Below are 24,785 nucleotides of genomic sequence, written 5' to 3' on the forward strand. Positions count from 1 at the left end.
CCAGAGGTGGGACCAAGTCATTGTTTGGCAAGTCACAAGTAAGTCTCAATTCATTGCCCTCAAGTCCCGAGTCAAGTCCCGAGTCAAGACAGGCAAGTCCCGAGTCAAGTCCCAAGTCAAAGGCAACAAGTCTCAAGTCAAGTCCAAAGTCCTATAGTTTGATTTTCGAGTCTTTTCGAGTCTTTTTAACAGAAAAATGAACTGTAAACAGATTATGTATGGTTGTAAGATCTGTATTTATTAAACAAACCTTTTTTATGAAAGAACATTGCTCAGATATATAAAAAAACAAATGTAATTTTCTGAAAAAGTGCTAAACAGTGCTGCATCTTGTCTACACAGCACATTGCACAAGAACGAGTTCCACTACAATAGAGTCCATTTTGCCTCACATCACACAGAAATTGCAGGTCTACTGCTGTCTAATTCATTAAGTTTAGTTGTGCTATGTTATGTCTTCTGTGATCAACTTGTGATTAACTAAAACTACATAAACGACCTCAATGAGGCAGCAGTAGACCAACAACTCCTGTATGCTGCAAAGTAAAATTGAGTGAACTTGGTATTTTGTCAATTGAATCTCGTGTGTGCTGAAGAGATGAAGATGCAAATCTGTCTAGCAGCAATGTAAAATTGTGGCACATATTCTCAATGAAGTAGGCTACTTTATACAAACATTAACGTTGTTTTCTTCACATAACAATGAAGAACTTTGCTCTCTACCTTGTGTGATGCTCCTGCACCGATTTCCTCTGTGGACAAAACTGCTTACGAGCTCTCAAATATACGCTGCTCACGCGCAAATTTTCTCGCTCTCAAATATGCACTGCTCACACACACATTTTCCTGCGTGCTCTCAGAGATTATATACAGAATTTGAGTCTTGTGTTTCCTCTTCCTTTCGTGCTTTTTGATATGATTTATATTGAGGCACTATTTATTAACAATAACCAGAATACTAAAATAGACTTACATATAAAAAATTTTATCTAATAAACCATAAAATTTTGGCTGTATGTTTTATGATGAGATATTTCCAGTTACAAACACTTAAAGACACAGAGAATAGAGGTTGGATGTAAAGAATGCATTTTGTTTTACAAACATTTATTAATCATCCGAAAGGTTCACCATACTAATCAAATAAAAAACATTTAAACAAAAATATAACTAACGCAAGCAGAAATTTAACTGTGATAAAAATAAGGAAAAACTTGATTTGGCATTATAGCCTACTGTACTATTCACTCTTTAAATAAATCTCACTATCAATCCCATTTTATCATGGCAACTAAAATAAAATGAACACGTCTCTGCTGTCTTCCACATTATTGATGAGATTGTGGAGGACATTTTCCATGTCATCCTCTTCATTTTGAGGAAAAGCTGTTCCACAGGGCCCCTGAACACATCTATTGGCATGGACAGGGTTTTGAACAGTACTATAGTAAAGTACTTTAATTAATTTGTTGGGGTCATATTATAGTTGCTATGGTAACACAAGTGTAATATAAACAAATGACCCAGTGCTGTTGTTTTTTACAATATAGGGTATATTATACTACAATTCACCACACTTTACTGTAGTAAAACTACACTCTGCATTTTATTTTATCAGTTCACTATTCTTAATACCAGAGGTGGGACCAAGTCATTGTTTGGCAAGTCACAAGTAAGTCTCAATTCATTGCCCTCAAGTCCCGAGTCAAGTCCCGAGTCAAGACAGGCAAGTCCCGAGTCAAGTCCCAAGTCAAAGGCAACAAGTCTCAAGTCAAGTCCAAAGTCCTATAGTTTGATTTTCGAGTCTTTTCGAGTCTTTTTAACAGAAAAATGAACTGTAAACAGATTATGTATGGTTGTAAGATCTGTATTTATTAAACAAACCTTTTTTATGAAAGAACATTGCTCAGATATATAAAAAAACAAATGTAATTTTCTGAAAAAGTGCTAAACAGTGCTGCATCTTGTCTACACAGCACATTGCACAAGAACGAGTTCCACTACAATAGAGTCCATTTTGCCTCACATCACACAGAAATTGCAGGTCTACTGCTGTCTAATTCATTAAGTTTAGTTGTGCTATGTTATGTCTTCTGTGATCAACTTGTGATTAACTAAAACTACATAAACGACCTCAATGAGGCAGCAGTAGACCAACAACTCCTGTATGCTGCAAAGTAAAATTGAGTGAACTTGGTATTTTGTCAATTGAATCTCGTGTGTGCTGAAGAGATGAAGATGCAAATCTGTCTAGCAGCAATGTAAAATTGTGGCACATATTCTCAATGAAGTAGGCTACTTTATACAAACATTAACGTTGTTTTCTTCACATAACAATGAAGAACTTTGCTCTCTACCTTGTGTGATGCTCCTGCACCGATTTCCTCTGTGGACAAAACTGCTTACGAGCTCTCAAATATACGCTGCTCACGCGCAAATTTTCTCGCTCTCAAATATGCACTGCTCACACACACATTTTCCTGCGTGCTCTCAGAGATTATATACAGAATTTGAGTCTTGTGTTTCCTCTTCCTTTCGTGCTTTTTGATATGATTTATATTGAGGCACTATTTATTAACAATAACCAGAATACTAAAATAGACTTACATATAAAAAATTTTATCTAATAAACCATAAAATTTTGGCTGTATGTTTTATGATGAGATATTTCCAGTTACAAACACTTAAAGACACAGAGAATAGAGGTTGGATGTAAAGAATGCATTTTGTTTTACAAACATTTATTAATCATCCGAAAGGTTCACCATACTAATCAAATAAAAAACATTTAAACAAAAATATAACTAACGCAAGCAGAAATTTAACTGTGATAAAAATAAGGAAAAACTTGATTTGGCATTATAGCCTACTGTACTATTCACTCTTTAAATAAATCTCACTATCAATCCCATTTTATCATGGCAACTAAAATAAAATGAACACGTCTCTGCTGTCTTCCACATTATTGATGAGATTGTGGAGGACATTTTCCATGTCATCCTCTTCATTTTGAGGAAAAGCTGTTCCACAGGGCCCCTGAACACATCTATTGGCATGGACAGGGTTTTGAACAGTACTATAGTAAAGTACTTTAATTAATTTGTTGGGGTCATATTATAGTTGCTATGGTAACACAAGTGTAATATAAACAAATGACCCAGTGCTGTTGTTTTTTACAATATAGGGTATATTATACTACAATTCACCACACTTTACTGTAGTAAAACTACACTCTGTATTTTATTTTATCAGTTCACTATTCTTAATACTACAGTATGCTGAAGCATTCATTAACAACTTGTAAATAATACTAGCCTAAAACATAGGCAGTATACCCAACTCTCAAAAACACTAGTATTTATTATAGAATTTACCTTAACCTCATAGTTTTTCATGTATTGTTACTAAATAGTGTAGCAATATATAAACCATATCAACATTCTGGAATAATCAATTTACCAGGAGGATCTCTGGAGAGCAAAAGCAGGAAAGGTTTGAGGCGCCAGTGTGGACAAAAGTCAAGCAAACGCAGAGAGACTGAATACATGCACGAGAGACCAGCCAATCAGATTGAAGTACCTGCCCACTGGTGAAAGTAATGTCAGAGCCAATCAGATTTTTCTTTCTTTTCATAAAGAACGGGGTTCAAATCCCACTTAGGCACTTGTAAACTATCATTTTAGACCATTTTGTCAAAAATCCCTACTGAAAAAAACAGCTTGAACCAGCCTAGGCTGGTTTTAGCTGGTCGACCAGGCTGGTTTTAGAGGGGTTTTGGCCATTTCCAGGCTGGTTTCCAGCCATTTTCAGCCTAGTCTTAGCTGGTCAGGCTGGGAGATGACCAGCTAAAACCAGCTTGACCAGCCTAGCCAGGCTGGGAGCCCAGCCAAAACCAGCTATGTCCAGCTTAAACCAGGCTGGTCAAGCTGGTTTTAGCTGGATTTTGCTGGTCAGTTTCCAGCCTGACCAGCTAAGACCAGGCTGGAAATGGCTGGAAACCAGCCTAGAAATTACCAAAACCCCTCTAAAACCAGCCTGGTCGACCAGCTAAAGCCAGCTTACCAGCCTAGGCTGGTTTAAGCTGGATTTTTCTGCAGGGATTTTGTAATGTTTAACAACTTATTAGAGCCACAAATGATCTAAAACTTGTTTTCATGTTTGAATAGGCAATAAATGTGCTAAATAAATTAAAATAGAAATACCCACAGTGAAACAGTTATATAAATTTAAATATTAGTTTAAATACATTCATAGTGGTTTTAAATATCTTTTAATATGTAAAGTAGAGTTCAAATTCAACAAACTGAATAAAACAAGTCTTCGTTTTTAGTTTATTTAAAAACGATTACAAATGGAGTAATTCAACTCACAATTAAATGATCTCATTGAGTGATGGAATAATAAAGGTAAAACTTTAATTGAAAGATCAGTCAAGTGTTTCCAAATGAAATCTGTTAAAATAAGAGTCCTACAAAACAGGAACAAAGACACTCATGAAACGAAATGTGATTGTCAATTGTATTTTTTATTAGATGGTTGGTTTTAAGTACCTTAAAAATAGTAGATAAGCCTTAAATATAGAGGGGGAAATACAGAAAAACAAACAAACAGAAATTCAACAATATAGATGCATTACATTACAATAAAAAATTAATTAAAAACCATATAGAGGACTAAAATATTGCTAAGAGGCATAACATCAACAATAATACAAATACTTTTAAGGTTTTAAATACTAAATAAAATTAATAGTATCAATCCAAAATATGAAAAAGGTAACACTTTACAATAAGGTTGTATTAATTAATTAAGTTTATCTGTACTAATGTGAACAAACAATGCAGTGAAGTACAGTTACAAATCATTACAGTATTCATTAATTAATGGAAATAAAATTATTGGTTAACCTTTGTTAAATCACAGTGCATTAACATTAATGTTAACAAGCATACCTTTAAATTGTAATAATGCAATAGTAAATGTTAAACTATAATAATAAAGGTTTAAAAGTATAGTTCATTATTAGTTCATGTTAGTACATTAACTAAAAAAACCTTATTGCAAAATGTTACCAAAAAATAACAAAATACTTTTTTCACAGTTTTAAGAGCTTTAAAAATAAATTATATATATATATATATCTAGTTATTATGGCATGTAATTATTATTACTACTAATTAAATAGTTAGAAAATACTGTCAGAGGATGGGCAAAACACAAAAATAAAACATAATATGCGCATTGACACAAACGACCAAGTGCAAAAACATAAATTACAGCCATGTTCATTCATAATTATGTGAAATAAATCACGAGAGGGTAAATTTGGTTAAAAAAAACTGAAGTTCATTGACTTATGCACAACAGTAAAACAATGCTTTTGCACAACAGTAACACATTGCGAGTAGTAAAGTCTCTTACCTTTGACAGATGTTGTAAATCCGCTGAATAAAACAAAAGGAGCAGATCGCGGATGTGTTTATTTCACTCTCCGAGTCAGAATGAAAATGGCATCTTCAAATTTCCCGCTGGTGCAAAAACACGGAAGTGCGCCACAAAGCGCTAGTGGTCGAAAGTATGCGTGCATGCTCTCTGTCACACACGCACATACACAGAGATAGAGCGCTCCGTGTCAACATACTTTTTATCTTTGGGCTTTTTATAGAAAGTAGCAAGTCTTTACAAGTCAATAGGCGCAAGTCCAAGTGAAAGTCCGAGTCATTTATGTTCAAGTCCAAGTCGAGTTGCAAGTCTTTTCATATTTTGTCAAGTCGAGTCTGAAGTCATCAAATTCATGACTCGAGTCTGACTCGAGTCCAAGTCACATGACTCGAGTCCACACCTCTGGTGTCTCCTCATATAGGCCGTTCATGCTACAAGGCCCAAATTTGGTCAAAATGTACCTTCTGCATTGAAGATTGTTGCTATACCTCCTCATGCAAATCAGAATTATCATTTTTGAATTAAAAAAAAAGTTAAATATTACATTTTAATAATCCAGGCACATAAAAAAATTATACAAGCCCTAAATTTGGCCAAAAGCTGTGTTCTGCATTAGATTGTGTTGCACCTTTTCAGGTTTTTTCCAAATATATATATATATATATATATATATATATATATATATATATATATATATATATATATATATATATATATATATATATATATATATATATATATAATGTTGTAAGTATTGTATTTCTCATTCCTTATGTCTTATTTTTGACTTAAACTCCACATGTTTACTGATATGATATCATTTTTGCATCTATCACCTTCACAATTATTAATCTTAGATTACACAATGATTAAGCTCATAGAGACATCAAGGTTGATTTACATCACTCATATTGGCAAGAAGCTTTGATGTATCATCACTAAGCTGTCAATTGCCCTCATAGCAATAAAACAGTCTAACCTAGCAACCATTTAAAAACTGCAATATCTTTATATCAGAACATTGTAGGGACCTGGGTATTGGCTCTTTACTCATGCTAGTAAATGAGAGTTCCTGTGTACTATGCATGGTAACAATGATAATCCAAGAGTTAATAACGATTAGACACATGCTAATAATGATTATCTAAGTGCAAAAACATATGCTAGAAATGTCTAAGTATTAGCATTTGATCAAACATGTACACGACCGTTGCCATTTAGTAACTGCTTAGCAACCGCCAAGCCATACCATTAGCATTTTAGCAACTGCCTAGCAACCACTTAGCAACCGCTGTGCTTCCTGCCAACTGCCAATCCCAGTCCTAGCGCAGTCATGTTGGCTTTCTCAAGCCAACATCAAAGTTCATCAACTAAATATAATACTCACCATGAGTGAGCAACTTGTTCAAACAAGTTTTGGAATTTAAATATAATATTCCAATATAATAATACGAAAAAAATATTACAAAAAAATATATATATATAATGTTTTAATGTAGCCTTTACCCACTATTATGTTGTATTTAAACAGTCTTTAGGTACTTTTTCTTTATATTAGAATATAAATTATTATTCATTTATTCATTCATTTTCTTTTCGGCTTAGTCCCTTTCTTAATCTGGGGTCGCCACAGCAGAATGAACTGCCAACTTATCCAGCATATGTTTTATGCAGCGAATGCACTTTCAGCTGCAACCCATCTTTGGGAAGCATCCATACACACTCATACACACTCATACAATACGGACAATTTAGCTTGCCCTATTTACCTGCACTGCATGTCTGTGGACTTTGGGGTAAACTGGAGCACCCAGAGGAAACCCACATGAACACGGGGAGAACATGCAAACTCCACACAGAAAGGCCAACTGACCCAGCCGAGACTCGAAATCAGCGACCTTCTTGTTGTGAGACGACAGCACTACCTACTGCGCCACCGCATTGCCTAAATTATTATTATTATTGTTATTATTATTATTATTATTATTATTATTATTATTAATTATTATTATCCCAGTTAAAAACAAACACTTTCTAAAGGTAGAAAACAACTGGTTGGACACCTTTTTTTTTTAGCTATTACAATGCATAGCCATTTTTAAAAGCAGGCCTTGGGTGTCTGTTCCAGAGTGAAGCAGAATCATTAATTCTGCATGGGGAAAGGATATGAAACATCAGGGAACAGCTTTTTCTGCCTGTATGAAGTCATTATGGTGCTCAAACCCAATACCTGCTTAATCCGTCTTCCATGTGATCCCGAATGCAGCGAGAAATTGAGCAAGATACAAATACAGATAACTAGATTCCTTCTGTAATTCGGAACAGCGGGCAAACATCAGAACGTCCAAATATGCCTGTTGTTTTCCTCAACCATTGATCTTCCCTCTAAGAATTTTAGATTTTTTTTTCCCTTGTGACTGGAGCTTTGGAAATAGGGAGGCATGCTTGTAAACACAAAGCCGAATTCAAGCCATTCCCACCAGCTCTCCATCTGCGGATTGTTTGGTGATGTGCTGTTGTTAATGCGGGCCACGCTTTCGAGAGCAGTCTGTGGTAATAAAAGTCCCATTGAAAGGCTGTGAAACCCAGGCGAAGCTGACCTCTCACCCAAAGTGATAAATGAAGGCTGGAGCACTCAGCGTGCTGGCTGGACGAGCCGTGTCCGCTCCGGCTCAGATGCCACAGACGAGGCCATCTCTTGTCCTGTTGTTCTTCATTATGTAAGCTCTCCATCCTGAGGTCTGCGCTGCATCAGTAAACAGCACACTGGACTGTATGAATCGTGAATGTGGATTTATTATCGGATGTCATTTAGAGGTCTAGACAAGGTGGATAATAACATTAAAGAGAGATATTTGCTAGATTTTTTATGAAATGTACTTTTCATTAAAGGGGGTATATTTTGAGACTTCTAGCACAATGTAATATAAATCTCTGGTGTCCTCAAAATATGGGTTTCAGCTCCAAAATGCATGCAGGTTTTACATTATAGTTTGTCAAATTTGCACACTGTTTTTTGTTTGTTCATTTAAATGCAAATGAGCTGTTGCTTTTGAAAAGAGGGCGGATCCTTAATAGCACTATTCTGACACTATGTAAAGTGAAGTCATGATGACTACGTTTACATAAGTAATCGAGTAATCAAATTAATTGCCTAATCTGAATAAGACAATAATATGATTAAGTTGTTTACATGAGTTGTTTTTTAAATGTTCCTTTCATGATACCATTTTACATGTTATAGCACGTAATTTGATTAGCATTGCATCACCACACTATCAACAATTTCTCCAGAGTTTCATGTAATTTCGGAAGTTTTGCAGGTGTCTGTGGTTATTCACTGACTCGGTAGGTGCAGAGAATAGCGTCAAACAGCTGTGTGTATATGGAATATCACAAAATGCTGCACAAAGTGCTGCAAATATCCTACATTGCAGTAATAGTTTGAGTAAGGTGTTTACATGTCTGTACTGCACTTAATAAGTAACAACAATGCGACTAAAATCAGCATACTTCACATGCCCTGAGAGCATCAGCAGATTAAAGCCTTTTAAACTTGAGTCAGACAATGATGGACTTCTAGATGCACCAGGACATTTTTGAATGGTAAGTGGATACATTCAGATTCAGATTACATGTATGTATTTGTCCCAGTTTTGGGTCTGTTTTGGTGTGCGGGCCTTTGCAAGTAAACAATACTATTAGTAAAATTCTCACATTTTTACTGAAAACAAACAAAAAAAATGTAATCTGGCTTTACAGAATGTGTTTATAAATTAAACTGACATTTTCAAGAATAATCTAATAGTATAGCTTTCGCCTAAAAGACTAAAAGTAATTAAAGTCTTAAAGTAATAAGCCAGGTTATATAGCCAACCCTGTAAAAAAATGCTGCAAAATTTACAGTATTACTGGAAATTTTGGTTGCCAATAATACTGTAAAAATTACAAATGCACTGTAAATTAACAATTACAATTGAATGTTATTATTAATTTACAGTGTGTTTGTGAATTTTACAGTATTACTGGAATATTTTATAGTATTACTGGTAGAATTTAAAAGCAAACTTTAAATTAGCAATGGGGTATATGCACACTGAGTTTTAATTTTAGTCAGCCAGCTCCAGAACTTCCAGTTATTTGTCATCCCATACAAAATTGCTGCGTTTAAAATCTGATTTCTTCACTGCCTGTCTGAGATACGATTTTAAGTGGGTCACAGACCAAACAAGAAGCACTGCATTAAATTATATTTTTCCACGCCATGTCTTTAAAATATGGAAATGAATTTTACCCCAGTATTTTCAATGGAGTTTGCCTGTAGCTAATGACGCCACCTGCATCTTTTGTCACTTTTTACACTTTAACAACCAAAAGGATGCTTAAGTCTATATAACTGATTATATTTGAATTACATTTTAACATCAATGCTGTAAAAGGAACCTTATGAAATTGAAAAAAGTGACATAAAGCGTTCACCAGAATCCCATTACAACTGTGCTGTAGTTTTACAGCACAACTGTAATTTGGTAATTTACAGTTAATAGTACATTTTACAGTATTTTTTTTTTTTTTACAGTGTAGCATGTTCAGAAAGGGAAAACAGAATTGGAAACACAGAATTGAAAACACTCAAAATATCTAGTCACAAACTTGTTCTGACGCAAAAAAACTGCCATTGTCCATCATTTAGAAACAAATATAACACTTAACCTACATTTTTTGACACATTGGTACAAAATTGGTACGTTTTTTGCCTTTATAGGCTGGTTCAGGGGTGGGCAAACTCGGTCCTGGACGGCCGGTGTCCTGCATAGTTTAGCTCCAACTCTAATCAAAAACACCTGAACAAGCCAATCAGTGTCTTCAAGATCAATATAAATCTATAAGCAGGTGTGTTTGATTAGAGTTGGAGTTAAACTGCGCAGGACACCGGCCCTCCAGGACCGAGTTTGCCCACCCCTGGGCTGGTTATTTACACAAAGTGGACACACATCTGCGTTCAGGCCTCTTATGAAAGGTATTTTATTTCACAAGTCCCCTTTAATGTGAGCAATCCTCTGATTCATGCTTGTATTATAAACCACAGCAAAAACAAAAGGAAAGTAATTAAAGTTTAATGACTCATCAATTAAATCATTTGTTCTCTCTGCAGAACTCGTCCTTAGTGTAATCATTTCCTGTGTGATCGTCTTTCAGTATGATGAATCATCTGTAGCCGCAGTACATAATTTCTATCATAAGTCCCTCCCTATGGATGTTGTCCAGTTGCAAACTCTCTAACAGTCAGCTAATATTCTCTGCTTTTCTCATCACAAAAATCTTGTAGAATCACCTGTGTGGACATAAAATACTGTCAGTGTAAATGTGTTGTTGGCTTCATTCTTTTCTTGCTCAAACAAAAAGGTGCATGGCTTTCTCTTTTTTTTTTTCCTCTGATCAAAGCTTAATTTGTTGTCCTGTGCACACGGTCAGCTATTTGCAAACGTATGTAATGTGCAAAAGCGGACTTCATTGTCGTTAGTTACGGCTGAGCTAGACAGTTTCTGCTTTTTTCTGTTAATAAGCCTGCTCAAAGGGATCAGCTACAGTATAATGTGGTACGCAGAAAATAGACTGCCTAACAATGTAAACAATGTTATGCTTTATAAAGATTATTTAGGCAGACAGCGCTTTATATGAATCTAGAGTTTATTTGAATAACCTGCAGTCATAACTGCGTTGTACTGAGTGTATAGCAAGTGGTAGACAGTACTGTAAATGTAATATTCTTTCTGATTACAGACTACCCAGCAACTAATTTTGTGTTTAATATACTTCTAATATACATCTAAACTTAGGCAGCTTGGCTAAAACGAATCTAAACTTGGTCAGTGAAAATCTAATAGACGTTTAAGAATAGGCGAAAACTAGACAAGTCGTCAAATAGACAGGTTAGACGGACTTTATATGTCCAGTCATTTATTTCTGTTTATTTGATGACTAGTCTAGTTTTAGGCTATTTTTAAACGTTTATTAGATTTTCACTGACAGCCCATATTTAGCCTAGTTTTAGCCAAGACGACTATGTTTAGACGTCTATTAGACATCTTTTATAAACAAAAAATGCTTGCTGGGCTAGGTATATATACAGTATGAGTTTTAAGACACGATATTACATTTTGTGTCTACATCAAATTCAATTTACAAAATTGTTTTTATTTATAGAGAGAGCATATAAAAAGCAAGCAATGTGTCTATATTTCAAATATTGTTCACTAAAATAAAATATGAGTGAAATAAGTTCCCCACGTCATTCAGGATAACATGTATTTTCATTAAGATGAGAGCTTTTGTACACATCTGACATGATTGTATCACTTTATTTTGGGCACTTCAGATATTTCAGATACTGACACTTAAGCATCTGTTATCTGTTCTCATTGTGAAGTGGCTTTTGATGGCAGATTTATCTCATTTAAAATGCTGCTTTGTGAGTCATTGAATTACTCACTCATTGATTCATTCAAACACATTTATGCATTCATGGACAAATCACGTAATGGACTGAGTTGAAAATAATGTACTATTCCCCTTCTAGGGAACTTCAACACTGCGTCTAACCAGAACGCTAGGGGAACACCTCTTTTATACGCGTCTTGAAGCACATGTGAAATCAATCTAATGTAATTAAGCAGGTGTCGTCAGACCAGAGAGTATAAAAGCCTGTACTGAGCATTCAGTATCAACTTCTTTGCTTTCAAGAAGCACGCACGTGAAAATACACCCTCTTTCTGTGATCTTTCATTACTGATTTGCATACACAAAATACAAAAAAACTGACAACTTACTTTTTTATTTTGGTATGGCAGAGAAAAACTTTAAACGTTGTGTGCCTCCATGCCCTCGCTTTATTACGGCTGGTGACTCACATGATTTGTGTTTAGAGTGTTTGGGAGAAGAGCATGCCCTGGTAGCATTTGAGAATGCTGACTGTGGACACTGTGACGTTCTCTCCCGTAAAGAGCTGCGCAGTCGGAGAGAGTTCTTTAATAAAGCTCCCGTGGCGCACGCTCCTCGCGGTTCGGGTCCCGCTCGTGCTGAGGCTGAGCGTCGACTTCGGTCGAGGGGTTCGCAGCTAGATCTGGCGGATGAGAGGGAGACGGACTCTGTCCTTTCTCTCTCTGGATCCGTGAGATCTAATCCTCCTTCGGGAGCGTCAGAAGCACGCTCTGCGGTTTCTTCTGCGCCTCGTGAGAGGGCGGCGTCCTCCGTTTCCGAGGAAACCGAGGCGCCGCAGCAACAAATAAAAAGAGGGTCGGGGAATCTGCCGCCCCAGTCAGCGGAATATGAGGAGTTAGTGGAGGTGATTTCACGTGCTGCTGACCGGTTCGATGTAATAGATTGGCAGCCAGCACGTGAGCAGCAGCAGCTGCGTCTGACAGGAATGCTGGATGAGAGAGAATTACCCAGCAGAGTAGATCCTCCACTAAGGGACCTCCCCTTTTGTCCCGAGCTACATGATGCGGTTTCTAAATCATGGAAAAATCCGTATTCAGCATGGTTAATGACACCAAAAACAGCTATTTATTCAGCAGTTCGTGGGCTAGGGGAAAAGGCATGTACAGTAATGCCAATGATAGAAGAGGACTTAGCGTGTCATCGTCGTTCAGATCTAAAATCTGCAAGGGTCCCTCCTTTGTTGTCGAGACCATTAAGATTAACATCGGGTCTAGTCAGTAAAGCATATATGACGGCTGGTCAGTCTGTTGGATGCCTGCACACCATGTCAGTGCTGCAGGCATATCAGGCTGACCTAATTAAAGAGTGCCTAGATGGTGGGGGAGCAACACCCGAACAGCTTCGAGAAGCTCTTCGGGCGTCAGATCTAGCTTTAAGAGCTACTAAAGAGGCAGCCTCTAGTTTGGGGCGATCTATGGCTACCCTGGTGGCTACTGAGCGGCACCTCTGGCTGACACAAGCAGAAGTGTCAGAAACCGATAGAGCTATTCTTATGGACGCTCCAATATCGAGCTCAGGGCTCTTCGGTGACGCCGTTGATCGCGTCGCCGAATCCCTCGACAGAGTTAAAAAACGCTCTAGCTCCCTCGGGGACTTTCTCCCCCCAAGATCAAAAAGTCTGGGCCAGCCGTCAACCAGCTCCTCATATCATGAAGTTCAAAGGATAAAACAAAGTCCTGACGTGTTGGGAGTCAGGCTTTCCAGGGCCCCCCCTGGACGCCGAGAGCACCATTCAGCGCTCTCACTGAACCAGGGTCCGCGGAGAAAGGGAGAGACCACCTCACCACGTATGCTGGTGGGGGGCTCTGTGTCTCCCGGGGTGGGCGTTCCTCAGTGTCTGAGGGCATTGGGGGCCCCACCCCCTCTGCAGGGGGGTCAAAGAACAACCAGAGGCCAGTCTCGAGAGGCTGGTACCCCTAGCACATTTTTTGGCAGCGTGGAAACACCTGCCGATGGTGTCCCAGTGGGTCCTGTTCACAGTAGAACACGGCTACAAAATACAGTTTTGTGCACGCCCACCTCGCTTCAACGGTATTGCACCCACCATAGTGAAGCCAGAACAGGCTCTGGTTATGGAACAGGAAGTACTGGCCTTATTAATAAAAGGCGCAATAGAGCGTGTTCTCCCACTCGACAAAGAGTCAGGGTTTTACAGCCGGTATTTTATAGTTCCCAAAAAGGATGGGGGATTGCGTCCCATATTAGATCTGAGAAATCTAAATCGGTCCGTCGAGGCCCTCAGGTTCAGGATGTTAACCATCAAAAACGTGGTGTCACAAATTCAGTCCGAGGACTGGTTTGTGACGATAGACCTGAAAGACGCATACTTCCATATTTCCATCCTTCCCCAACACAGGAAATACCTGAGGTTCGCTTGCGGGGGCGAAGCGTTCCAGTATCGGGTTCTTCCATTCGGCCTAGCTCTGTCACCTCGAACCTTTACCAAAATAGTCGAAGCGGCACTAGCTCCACTTCGTATGCAGGGGATACGTATCCTAAACTGCATAGACGATTGGCTAATTCTAGCTCAGACTCAAGATATGGCAGTTCGGCATCGAGATGTCGTTCTCACCCATATCAGAAGGTTGGGGTTTCGGTTAAACACCGCAAGAAGTGTGCTTGTTCCAGCCAGGACGACCATTTCTTTAGGTGTGCTATGGGACTCCATGACGATGCGAGCACGTCTGTCCCCGCCATGAATCGAATCGATTCAGTCAACCGTACACAGAGTCAAACTAGGCCAGTTCATCACTGTGAAACACTTTCAGAGGTTGTTGGGTCTCAGGGCAGCAGCAGCCAGCTTGATTCCGTTCGGTCTGCTGTACATGAGACCCCTGCAGTGGTGGCTCAAATCCAGGGGGTTTTCCCTCAAGGGGAATCCTTTCCGCATGATCAAGGTCTCGCGGCACTGCCTTCGAGCCTTAAGTATGTGGAAAATACCCTGGTTCCTGTCCCAGAGCCCAGTGTTGGGGGCTGTCTGTCATCGCGTCATGCCTATGACAAATGCTTCTCTGACGGGCTAGGGAGCAACGGGCTTGATCCGCATGATCAAGGTCTCGCGGCGCTGCCTTCGAGCCTTAAGTATGTGGAAAATGCCCTAGTATCTGTCCCAGGGCCTAGTGTTGGGGGCTGTCTGTCATCGCGTCATGCTTATGACAGATGCTTCTCTAACGGGCTGGGGAGCAACCCTGAGGGGGCTTCCCGCAGCGGGACGATGGGGAGAACATCATCGTTACTGGCACATAAACTGCCTGGAGATGATGGCCGTGTTTCTGGCCTTAAAACACTTTCTCCCAGATCTAAGGGGCCATCATGTTTTAGTCTGCACAAACAACACATTGGTGGTCGCTTACATCAACCAGCAGGGGGGTCTGAAGTCTCGAATGCTATGCAAACTAGCACATCGGATCCTCCTGTGGGCCCAGAACAAAATCCTGTCCATCAGGGCAATGTATGTCCCGGGCCATCTGAACATGGGAGCAGATCTCCTGTCGAGGCAGGGGGTGAGATCCAGGGAATGGAAACTTCTTCACCCCGAGGTGGTGGAGTCCATTTGGGAAAGATTAAGGAAAGCGCAGGTAGACCTGTTTGCTTCCCAAGAGACCACGCATTGCGTACTATGAGTTTCTCTCTCGCATCCAGCCCCTCCGTGACTGGTTGCCATGGTTCAGACATAGCCGAGGCTACGTCTGTATGCTTTTCCCCTGATCGCTCTGCTCCCAGGAGTCCTGGAGAGGGTCCGTCAAGACTGAGTACGGTCACTGCTGGTAGCCCCGGTTTGGCCTACCAGGATTTGGTTATCGGACCTCATAGCCCTGCTGGCGGGTCTCTCGTGGGAGATCCCCATCAGCAGGGACCTTCTGTCCCAGGGGGGAGGAATGATACTTCATCCCCTACCCGACCTGTGGAAACTGTGGGTGTGGACTCTGAGGGGGCCCACCTCATAGAGTATGGACTGTCAACCGAGGTTGCTCAGACCATTCTAAGCTCCAGGGCTCCCTCCACAAGGAAGCTTTATGCCCTAAAATGGGCTCTCTTTTCAGCTTGGTGCAGAGAACACCAGCTGAACCCAGTCAGCTGCCAGGTAGCCTCAGTGCTGGAATTTCTCCAAGATCGCCTGTCTGCTGGGTTAGCTGCATCCACTCTGAGAGTGTACGTGTCAGCTATAGCGGCCTACCGTTCTCCCCTAGATGATGAGTCACTAGGACAGGATCCGCTAATTCGTCGCTTCCTTCGTGGAGCCATAAGGCTAAGGCCTGTCAGCACACACAGGGTACCGACATGGGATTTAACATTGGTGCTCGAGGGCATCTCTGTTCCCCCATTTGAGCCACTGCAGGAGGCGTCAGATAAGTTTCTGACACTAAAAACAGCTTTCTTATTAGCTATTTCTTCCTTAAAAAGGGTTGGTGACCTCCAGGCTTTGTCGGTTGCACCTTCATTTCTGGAGTTTGCTCCAGGCATGTCCAAAGCCTTTCTTTATCCCAGACCGGGGTACGTGCCTAAGGTGCCCACTCATGTGGCGAGACCTGCTGTGCTACAGGCCTTTAACCCGCCCCCATTTCAGTCGTCGGACCAAGAGAAGTTAAACTTACTCTGCCCAGTTAGAGCTCTGAATACATATGTTAACCGGGTTATCAACTGGAGAAAGAGTGAACAGTTACTGGTCTGCTTCGGACCCTCAAAAAGGGGGAGTCCGGCAAATAAGCAGACAATAAGTAATTGGATAGTTGAGACTATCTCATTTACCTATCAGGCTGCTGGACGCCCTGCACCTAAATTTGTTAAGGCCCACTCCACAAGGGCTGTCGGGGCCTCCAAAGCTTCTATTTCGGGCTCAGCCCTTTCTGACATTTGTTTGGCGGCAGGATGGTCGACTCCACATACATTTGTGCGTCACTATCAACTCGATGTAGACCCCTCACCAGGGTCCTCTATTCTCACTGCGTAGTGTGCGTTCACAGTCAGCAGTGAGTCTGGCCTAGTGGGTATTGCGTTCCCCTAGCGTTCTGGTTAGACGCAGTGTTGAAGTTCCCTAGAAGGGGAACGTCTCGGGTTACGTATGTAACCATAGTTCCCCGAGAGGGAACGAGACACTGCGTATTCCGCCATACTCTCTTCTGCCTGTTACTTCTTTCAAGCAAATTCGAAGTTGATACTGAATGCTCAGTACAGGCTTTTATACTCTCTGGTCTGACGACACCTGCTTAATTACATTAGATTGATTTCACATGTGCTTCAAGACGCGTATAAAAGAGGTGTTCCCCTAGCGTTCTGGTTAGACGCAGTGTCTCGTTCCCTCTCGGGGAACTATGGTTACATACGTAACCCGAGACGTTTTTACAGTTTGTGCTATATAAATATTTAGACATGTTTGTCGTAATTTGTTATTGCTATTTTTAGACCAGCGCAACAGTAATTTTCACGTTTTGCTCCACAATGTTTAAATAGCAAATCCATTTGTGCCACTTTGTGGACTCATGTTTGTGCTGGTCTAAAGTCCAGCGCAGAGCATGATAATTATGTGCCTATGCAGGTCCAAATGCTTAAACATTGCTTAATACACACACTATGTACAGCGATACACAAATATCTTTCTATATGAAAAAATAATGATTAAAATATTACAAAAATTATTATTTTCTACATAAATATAAAAACCACTGCCTCCATGCCTTTTTCACCCCTGGGCTCAGTTTATTCACGACAATTTATATTTGTATAATGTTATTATTATTAGCAGTATTATTTATTATATAGATATTTATATTTGTTTTAATGAAAACAAGTTTAAATTTGTCCACCTGTCGGATTTTGGAGACGTATACATCACAATATGGGGCATAAGAATAGGACGTGTGTTTAGATATAACTCACTTTTTTGACCAAACTTCTTTATTGTTGTTTATTTATTTGTTTGCTGGAGATTAAAACTGAATTTAGAAAATAGTTTTGAAACAAATCTTTGTGCTTAACAAATGAAATTAAATATGTAGACTAATGGATGTCTTTAATGGAGTAAACCATTTCCTAATCCACAGAAGTAAAGAGTAAAATTAAATAGAAAGAGAAAGTAAAGAGGCCGAATAGAGGAGGCTCATTTTTTATTCTTGCGCTGCAGATAGTCTGTTTAACTGTTTTCTCACTATAGTAAAGTGTTCATTTTTCCACTTACAAAGTCTGCCATGTAAATAGCAAATGTGCCATGGCATGACGCAACTTACTCTTAAAGGGAATGAGAGATGAGACTTTGGCTTAATGCACGTTATGCTCACAACACACCCATAACTCATTAAGAGAATAAGCACGACCCTGTTAGACCATGCTCCAGAGCACAGAGCATATTTTTCCATCCTTAAAATAGCAAAAGGGGACTCAGACACGCCCTTAATGATTTAAACTTTGCGCCTAGATCCCTAAAGCCCTTAGTAACTTTGTCACTATATCTAGCATTTGAAAGTTTAAAATTACTAATCGGTAGTTATTTAGTTTCTAAATAATTATTAAAGCAATAATTCACCCCAACAAATAAATTCTTTCTTCACTCACTATGTCACGTTAGCGTGATCAAAATAGAACAAAAACAAAAAGGTGTGGATCCAAGTGCAGATTTATTTACAGTGAAATAAACAATGTGATCAAAAATACAAAGTAACAAACAAACAACAAAACCAGAAACTAAAACAGAGACAAGGCTCAGAAACAATAGCACTACAAACTAGACTTTGGCAAAAATACAAAAACACGATCAGGAACAGCAACTTGGAAATACAGACTTACTGGGAGCAAGAAGACAAAGTAGACAAACGACGCCATGCTAAACAGAGGTGAAATGGTAGTATAAATAGTCCAGATAATCAACGGTAACACAGAACAGATGAGATGACAGGTCAGTATAAGTGTTCCGGTGTATGCGCGTGGTATGTATGGGAATGTAGTTCTTTCCTGGGACGCTGTATACCCTACAAAGTCCTAGTGCACTACAGCGCCCTCATGTGGTCACTGACGGATGTGACACACTAACCCTAAATTTGTTCCAAACCTGTTTAAGTTTCTTTCTTCTGTTTAACTCAAAAAAAAAATATTCTGAAAAATAAATATAAGTGGCTGCTGATCTTATAAAGGTTTTAAACTACTTCAGTGTGAATACATGATGACATCATTTTCAAGTTTATTTATACTTATAACATTTACTTTAGGTCTTTATTTTGCTATTTGATTAGTCAAAGTAATTCCGAATTGAAAAATTAATACTGTGGTCTCCTGCTATAACGTGGTTCACCTTTCATGGCCTCGCAGTTTTGCAGATTTTTCGTGCAATTTGGCATGCTTTTTTTCACAGCACTTTGGGTTCTGCGTCTTGATTGGCTGTGGACCATTGTCAATCAATCTCCTCCATGTCTCCTAGCAGTACAGAAGGTGTTCAGTTTGCAAATGAACTAAAATAAATGATAAATCTTTGATTGCTTGCAGAGTTTCAACAAGGGTGCAGGTAGGGTTATAGCTGTCCGCAGCAATACCATCATAAAGGGGATCACACACCTGATGCACTCACTTATATGTGTGTTTCTTCCAAATTTCATGTACGTGGTGCATCCGATGTGTGACCCCCTTAAGGGTGGAGTCTGCTTTAGCTTTGTGGATCAGTGACTGCAGGAAAAAGAACATTACGCTGGATGCCAACATTATTCGCACAAAAGCTAAAAAGATTTATGAACTTTTTGCGATGAATGTTTGCGCCTGACAACAGATTTTTATCTTTGGTTTTATTTTGTAATACTGGACTTATCTTTCTATGAATGTTTAACCTTTGAGAGTGTTTAAACAAGAGAGAAAAGTGTGAAAAATGTTAATGTCTGTGTAAGAAAAGTGTATAAAGTGTGTAGTGAGGGCTTTTACAAGCTTAAAATATCTATAACAATTGTACAAATTAAAGCTGACTACTTCGCGGATTTTGCCTATTGTGGGTTATTTTTAGAACGCAACTACCTCAAGTAACGAGGGACCAAAGTAAATAAATCTTTGGGGGATGGGCGGCAGGTGACATTGCCATGCATTGGTTATTATGGTTATTATTAGCATAGCAGTAATTACTGGTGAATCTGCTTGGATATTAATATTAACAAGATGGATTTTAATACCCCTTTTGCATCATACAGTAAGTGTTATTTTCCTGTCATTCTCATGCCCATCAGGGTCGTGGGACCCGAAGCTGATAGGGCTTACATTATCTGTTCATTAGTCAAGCTCTGGCTCCGGCTGCAGCCCTTGCTGTAAAGTCCTCTAGCGCAGGTGTGAGACTCGACATCTACGGTCTGATTCCCTCTCTGCGTCTCAGCATGGCCTCCACTCTAATTACGCTCCCTCGCTCTCTTCCTCTTTCATCCTGTCTTTTCCTAGAGCTCCAGCCCCGGCCCAGAGCTGCGTGTCCCTGGCTCTGCTGATCAGTGCTAAGTAGGCTGGGGCCCACAGGTGCACGCTTGCTCTCTGTGCTATTTTTACCTGTGCTTTCATCCACACTCAGGGCAGTGAACAGAGACCACTTGCTGCTCACCGTGGATGCAGATACGGCCATGTGAATTTGGACACTATTCACAGATCCCTAGCTTTTATGTGAATCTTACCTCTCGCTACTTAAAATACATCAACACAAAACCAGAGCTTTCCCAGTCTTATTTTTTTCCCTTTTCCTAAGAAATAAATAAATAGTATAATAGATAATAATACTTTTACAATTTGTCATTTAGTAGAGACTTGTGACCAAAGCGACTTACAATTGAGGAGCAGTTTAACAATAAAGAGGTAATACACACAAGAAGGGCTAATTATAGAATCTGTCCGTGCTCAGCGAATATAGTACTAGAGTAAAGAGGGGTTTTATTTAGAGAGAAAGAAAAAGAGAGAGAGTTTCTAGAGGTGGTTTATCAAGCCCACTCACCTGTGTGAGGCACACTCCAAATTAAAAATATTTTGAAGATACTAGTCTGAATAAATTTCTGTACACATGTAACGGAGGCCAGCTAGTAAGTTCTGTGCAGGTAAACCTAACGTTTCTGACCTCTAAAGGTGCTCTAGCAAAAGTCTAGCCTCCTCGTTAGAGCAACTGACTCCCATACGGAAGGTCGCCGGTTCAATTCCAGCTCAGAGCAGGTTGGATGGTGTAGGACTGGTGGGGTTACATTGGAGCCATCTCGGATGTGAGGTTTAGGGGGGTGAGTGTAACGGAGGCCAGCTAGTAGGTGCTGTGCAGGTAATCCTCACTCCTCTGATCTCTAAAAGTGCTCTAGTGACAGACCCTAGAGGCCATGGTCTTTAGCCTACTTGTTAGAGCAACCGACTTCAATGCGCAAGATTGCCGGTACGATTCCAGCTCGGAGCGGGTTGGGTGGCGTAGGACTGGCGGGGTTACACACACATGAAACAGACAAAAACCATATGTCAATTATTTTATGCCTATTATCAGCCACGGATTCAGAAGAGATTCACTAAAAACAGAGAAGATTTGTGCATAAACCCTGCATGCTATGTTATTATCAAGGCAATGACAGATAATTTGGACATGCTAAAGACCTCCCTCGATTCATCTTCCACAAGCTCTGATGTGTCCCAAATGTGTCCCCTAGTTGTCGTTATGTGACATAGTGGTGTCTAATAATGGTCGACACGTGGGATGATGACATCCTCATTTCACAATACATACACTTTGACTCATTGGCTGTTGTAGTAAGGTTAGATCGGGAAGGAGGAGGTAGTGAACCGATGACATTTAAAATAATTTTATATCAAATTAAACAAAATAAACAGTCACATATTATACCTGGGCCCAATCCTCTCGTCCAGGTGTTTCTAATTATCTCACTCATGCCACCGCCTTGTACGCCGGCACAGCTCTCGGCCCTGCCTCACTCGCCACAGCTGTAAACAGCAAAATGCAAAGGTGTCATTTTCAGATTTATCCACTCAGGTATCTGCTTAATAAAATATATAATAATAATAATAATAATTGGATAGGTGAGAGACCTCAACAACTATTTCAAGAGTTCGCACTTATATATTGCTTGATAATATTGGCAGGTTTATCATACTGTCCTGGGAAAGAACTCTGAGCTCGAAAATAATTGAGCCCAAGGCTCCCACTTGGTCGATGAGCATGTAAGGAGCTACGAGATCAGGTTCTCGAGAGCTCCCCCTGGAAAAGAAGGACAAGGGAGAAGATGGGGTAGATGGGGGATTCTTAAAAAAACGAAGATAAGGGAGTAATACTAGATGGGTTAATGAGTTTGGATTAGTCCAATTGGCTTACTAATGATTACGGATGGGAGACCAGCCACGATCAATCATATCACTTCACTTCATTTGGTGTGGCATTCAGTTGCTGGACACAACTCTAAATGTCCATAAAGTGAAGTTTATTCGTAAACTAATTTCGAGAGGATTACGTGCTTATGATTGACACGGCTGGCCCAGAGTCAAGCTAATGTACGAACCACCAATCAGACTATTCCTAACCAAGTATAAATAACCAAACACCTTACCTTTAGTCATCTTCGTCTTGAAGAATCCCCCCTTCCACCCCTTCTCCTCCTCTTTTGTTTACAGGGGAGCACCGCAGCCCAGTGGCTAGCACCGCGGCCTCACAGCAAAATGCTACGGTTATGGCACCTACCCAAGCGGTCAGCATTTTCGTGTGGAGTTCATGTTCTCCCTGTGCTTGCGTGGGTTTTCCTCGGTTCCTCCGGTTTCTTCCCACACTCCCAAAAACATGACACTTAAGTAAATTGACTAAACCAAATTAGCACCAAATTCGATTAAATTCTGTCAGCAGCGCATCACCTTAGCAACCCTCACGCAGCCAGAGGGGGAGGGTTCTCGAGATCTACCCTAGCTCAAACTCCACTCTCGCCCTGCAACGGGAGGGAGCCTCGGGCTCGAGGCTCTCATGAGCTCAGGGCTCTCTCCCGGCTCAGCATGCCAAACTAGCTTATTACCAATCATCAGCTAAGTGTAAACTCTTGAACTACCTTTCACAACTAAACGCAAATGAAAAATGCAAGATCACAAGTGAGATCAGAATTTTTGCATGTGACTTGAAATGATATCCTGTTGTAGTACAGCTCAAACAAAACCTCAAAAAGACATGGCTGCTCCTGCCAAAGTTCAAAAATTTCTTCATATTCTTAATCTCTTCGGACCTTGCGTCCATTACAATGGACATCACGTCAGCCCATGTTTTTTGTGGTTCCTGAGCATTTCATCTCATTTAAAGCCTGCAGTCCATGAGAGTGGACGATTGTCATCCAGTCATATGGCAGTAAGGCTCGTCATGTTGTAATTTGAAAAAAAAATCCATTACGCTGAAAAGCAGCATGGTGTCACTTCATTCCAGACACAGACAGAAGCTACATTTAAATGTTTTTATTTCGATTTATTGATATGTTTGCCAATATTTCATAGTTTGTATGTAAAAAAAAAAGAGGTATTGCACTTACTTGTTAAAGTATAAAATCTTTTGTTACATTGCAAGCTTTAGATCAGGATTTTTAAAAAATATGTCTCATTAGGATGGACAATGGGTTCAAGATCTGTTACTGAAATTATATCTCCAGTAATGCTGATTGAACTTTTTATATCTAAAACTATCAATGTACTAATTCATTGCTGAAACCATTTCATATGCAGAATATACAGATCTTAAAGTTATTGAGCATGTAAAAAATGGCTGTGATTTAAATGGTAAAAAACAGTATGTTTAACAGTAGTTTTCCTTAATATATCTTTCCCAGAATTCCCTGCATGACATCACTTTATATGTTTTTTGTTGACATTACTATGGATCTTTTTAGGTGTTTCCCTATCAGTTATGTACATTAGAGATACATGCTACATCTAGTGTTTATTTTTTGTAGACTTTCTTTGTATGTGTGTTACCATACTAGTGTTTAGCAGCTGTGTGAATGACTCTGAGCACATTCTCTTAACTGATACACTTTTCTGCTTATGGGAAAAGTTGTTTGTGATGAGCATTGGTAACATTATGTAACTTCCTCATCACCTCATGCATATTGCTGTTAATGTGTCTATCTGTGCAACAAAAGATGTGTAAATGTTGATAATTTAAAATACAAACATATTACCTCAATTAATTAATGAAATATGGTTGTGTACTGTAAAAATTTGAAATTACATTTAGGCTACGGTTTGTACCATATTTTTAACCGTGAAATACTGGCAACCACAACCGCCGGTTTGTCACCTTAAATTTTACAGATTTATTTTTGCAGATGTGGACATTATGTGAAGTGATGAGAAACATGAAGGTAAAGTTTGTTATAAACAAGCTGCAATCTATAAAAAAAATTCAAAATGTTACAATGTTCATATTTGTGATTTTGAAAATAAATTTTAAGATTATACCAGCAATCATGTATGTTTTTTAGTATTTTTTGTTGGTTTAATGTTCGTGAAGGACTGCTCTGTTCTAGTGTTTATTGAAATGGACAATATATATATATATATATATATATATATATATATATATATATATATATATATATATATATATATATATATATATATATATATATATCTGCTTAAAGGGTGTTGAATTTTAATCATTATAATTTAGTCTCATTTATAGAAGCCTCAAGAAGTTTAATTTTCCTGGTTTGAAGATTCAAGGTCTGAATTCTTGTTTTCTTATATTGTGGTCTCTTAACTCCTGCTGCCATGTATCATGTTTTCTCGTTGGCTGAAGGTCATTGCAGATGTGTTTTTCAGTCAGAACTCTTTTCACACAGCATGATTTTAAATCACTGACAGGTCAGATATTTACTGTAGCATGT

General features: G+C 39.3%; 1 protein-coding gene and 1 long non-coding RNA gene across 5 annotated transcripts in view; one reads left to right on the forward strand and one right to left on the reverse strand.

The window, feature by feature from the left end:
* The window catches only part of mid2 (midline 2), a 275,772-nt gene that overhangs the window by 57,272 nt on the left and 193,715 nt on the right, over positions 1–24,785 (forward strand). The gene's annotated exons all lie outside the window — the stretch shown is intronic.
* On the reverse strand, positions 2,618–4,761 carry LOC141377529 (uncharacterized). Its single transcript, XR_012389786.1, has 2 exons — positions 4,675–4,761; positions 2,618–3,926 (listed from the first exon to the last, which is right to left on the reverse strand). It is a non-coding gene; the product is annotated as an uncharacterized lncRNA (long non-coding RNA).

This window comes from Danio rerio, chromosome 14 (genome assembly GCF_049306965.1).
Source record: "Danio rerio strain Tuebingen ecotype United States chromosome 14, GRCz12tu, whole genome shotgun sequence".
In the NCBI taxonomy this organism is placed as follows: Eukaryota; Metazoa; Chordata; class Actinopteri; order Cypriniformes; family Danionidae; genus Danio; species Danio rerio.